A 3,381-nucleotide genomic window follows, 5' to 3' on the forward strand; every position below is an offset into this window, starting at 1 on the left:
AAACTACAAAAAAAAACATGCAAAATAAAAAACTAATTTGAATAAAATGAACTTAATGGATTCTACTAGATAGAGCATGCAAGATAAAGAACTATTTCAACTATGGGTCATCTCTGTCTTCTCCAATGTCGATCTGAAACAGATACGGTGGTAACAGATTAATAAAGAGCAATTAATATTAATTATATCAAATATTCTTACCTTAATGAACAGTAGACTATAATGTTCCACAGTTTGCAAGTGTGAAAGGCAAACTAAATCCAGTAGGATTACCATAACAGAAAACTTGTTGTTTCAGTAGAATTCAAATAAACTTCCTCTTGCTCTGACTCCTCTGCTGAAAATTAACTGCATAATGTGGCAAGGCGAAGACGAAAACAGCAAATCAATAATGCAGCCCAGAACAGACAACACCATTGTAGATATTATTTGTTTCAGTACAATCAACCTGAACTTTAATTCTCCCCCATTTGTTGCACGACCTACAGATACGGACAAAAAAACTATTAATTACATTATAAATTAAAGGATGATTAAATTAAATAAAACACAAAATACAATAAAAATATGCACCAAAACAACAAATAAAATAGTTAATTATAAAATGGCGACGAGATGTCAATTTTATTTATGACCAATGACATAGATAAATGCATAGAAAAATGTTAAAGGTAATAGAAATAACCATAGATGTACGATGTCATTTTTTATTCTGCTAAAACAATAGATAACTGTTAGAAGTAAAACCATAGATGACCAGAGATGCTAAATTACTAAGAAAATTAAATAATTTCAAAATTACAGGAAAACAATTGATTACCTAGAGAATTACACTATGATGCTCCAGTTTTATTCGTAAGCGTTAACAACAGAGAAGTGCCTCTTACAGTAGACGTTTATGAAAGGAAAAATAATACCTCTGATGGTGAAATAAGCCGCATAGCAGACAGACAGAACATCACATTGCAGCCTCACTGTAAATCGAACTCCATGTCCATTCAATATGTTTAAATGACAACCCCTTGAAACAATTTAATGTTAGTTATCATCATTTAGAACACTGAAAGACATAATATGCTCAATTAAATATTAAACTATTAATTTCAATAATTTAGTATGACATTTGAGAATATGACTATAAAATTATAACAGTAATTGTAAATCAAATGGAATATATGATTCAGAAAACCACAAACTATTCATTAATTCGACTTTATAAAATAATAAATATTTCTTACCCTTTCTACAAATTGCTCCTTTCGAGGCCTATGCGGAAGAATGAATGGGGTTCTGCTTCTCCACATCCCAAATCCTTTTGTTTTGCCTTCTCCATGTTGGTGTTTTTATGGAAACCTATTGAAGCAATTAAATATTAGTTGTATGTTCACTAGGGTTGTTATTTTATTATTAATGATAATTACCATTGCTAACATCCAATCTGCTTTTTTTCGAATATTTTTAACCAATTAGGCGCTTTTTTGGAAATAAAAGTGACTGCTACGAACATCACATATGTAAAAAGCTTGTCCATCTAATTGGAGGATGTTACCCCAAACCAAGTCTACATTACAGAAGAAAAAAAATTGTTAAAATCCAATATACAAGGCATAAATAAATATTTCTCTAATACAGTTTGAAAGGCAGAATAGATTATAGAAATATATTAGTTATAATGGAGCGCGGTTCTGTTAATATGAAAAATCTGCAATCATCGCCTAAACCTGCCTTTGAAATTCGAAAATTCTAACAAAATTATAATTATTCAATTTCAAATAAACTAGAACTGCAAAAATTCAGTGGATTAGTGGACAGGCAATAGGCTGAGATTGACCCCATATTGGAGCACGAAACTAACCAACGGTAATCGAATACCGTCAATCACTAAATTGAAAAGTATTCCACACAATCAAATGAAAATCAAAAATAATTACGCTTAAATACCTTCAGGCATCGTTTCCATTTATGGATCGCAAAAATGGGGAGCTCTCATGGCCTCGAAAACAAGTAAAACAACACGGCATGAATACAGGAAACAAGACAAGACTAGCCTAACCATAGATAATAGATACACAAAGCCTAACTATGGACTAGGCGGAAGAACCATAGATGGCAATTCTTTTTATAGCCATGTTACATAGAGTAAAAACCTTAAGGGTACGTTCAATTATTCTAAGTCGTAAGTTAAAAGAAATTGATCCACCTATTGACAATGATCTGCTTAATTTAATTCTCAAACTAAAAGAAAAAAGATATGACGAAATAACACAAAAGATTATGTACTATAAATTACAAGTTATTTTCTTAGTACAAAACATATTTAAATAGACTACCCTAACAAAATCGAAAAAATTAGTTGCTTATTTGGAATAATATTATTGTACAGGCAACCCAATATACTGCAAAGCATTCTCATATACATTACAGTAGTAAACAGTTCATACTTCTTCATTAATACACATATTAATGTGTACCCCAGTTATTTCTATCTATAGAATTATTATCATTGATGCCTTAGAAGAACTTTAATACATTTTAGTATTTTCAGTTCGTTTTAATAAGGGAGACATAAATTTATGAAAATATGAACATTGAGTTCTCAAATTAGGGGTTGAATGTCCACTTCGGTAATTTCCAACTACGAAATTCTTTTCATAGATGCCTTATAACAACTTTAACATATTTCGGAACTTTCAGCTCACTTAACAAGGGAGAAATTAATTAATCAAGGTATAAAAATAATGCTTTTAAATTAGGGGTTGAAAGTGCACTGCGGTTATTTCCAACTATAAAATTCTGTTCACCGATGTCTTACCACAACTTCAACACATATTGGCACTTTCAACTAGTTTAAGAAGGGAGAAATTGATATATTAAAATATAAAAATAATGTTTTTAAATTGAGGGTTGAAGTGCACCGTGGTAACTTCCGACAAAAAAATTCTTTTCATTGATATCCCATAACAACTTTAATACACTTTGGTACTTTCAGCTCGTTTAATAAGGGAGGAATTAGTTTTAAATTTAAAGAAGATAAAAAAAAAATGAATCGTACCTTTCCAATGTAGTGTCGAAGATTTGATAAGAACAATCCCAGGTAAAAAGGGCAATATTGTAGCGTCCACTTCCATGGTCAACAGTCGAAGCAGAGATCGTGAATAGTTCGAAGTACTAAAATAATAAAGATTTTATTTTGTAATTAATAAGAAAGTTAAGAAAACAATCCTAAATAAAATCGTACGTACCTTTTTTTTTATAGGAAAGCAAGGAATTTTCGTTCAGAGGTAACCTTTTCGGAGTTCTGAAACAAAAAGTATATTGTTAATCATTATTCTAAAATACATAATTGAATAATTCAAGAAGAACTTGCATTTTTTGGCATGG

At 30.5% G+C, this 3,381-nt stretch overlaps 1 protein-coding gene across 1 annotated transcript in view; it reads right to left on the bottom strand.

Annotated features, from left to right (window-relative positions):
- Positions 1 to 820: 820 nt before the first annotated feature.
- Positions 821 to 3,381, bottom strand: part of LOC108734238 (BTB/POZ domain-containing protein KCTD9) — a 60,081-nt gene continuing 57,520 nt past the window's right edge. The window contains exons 7-10 of the transcript XR_003231984.1: positions 1,942 to 3,052; positions 1,422 to 1,561; positions 1,239 to 1,353; positions 821 to 1,021 (exon numbers count right to left, since the gene is read on the bottom strand). The gene's annotated coding sequence lies outside the window, so the exon portion shown is untranslated. The remainder of the gene's footprint in view (positions 1,022 to 1,238; positions 1,354 to 1,421; positions 1,562 to 1,941; positions 3,053 to 3,381) is intronic.

Source organism: Agrilus planipennis, unplaced genomic scaffold (genome assembly GCF_000699045.2).
Source record: "Agrilus planipennis isolate EAB-ADULT unplaced genomic scaffold, Apla_2.0 scaffold7, whole genome shotgun sequence".
NCBI classification, from domain to species: Eukaryota; Metazoa; Arthropoda; class Insecta; order Coleoptera; family Buprestidae; genus Agrilus; species Agrilus planipennis.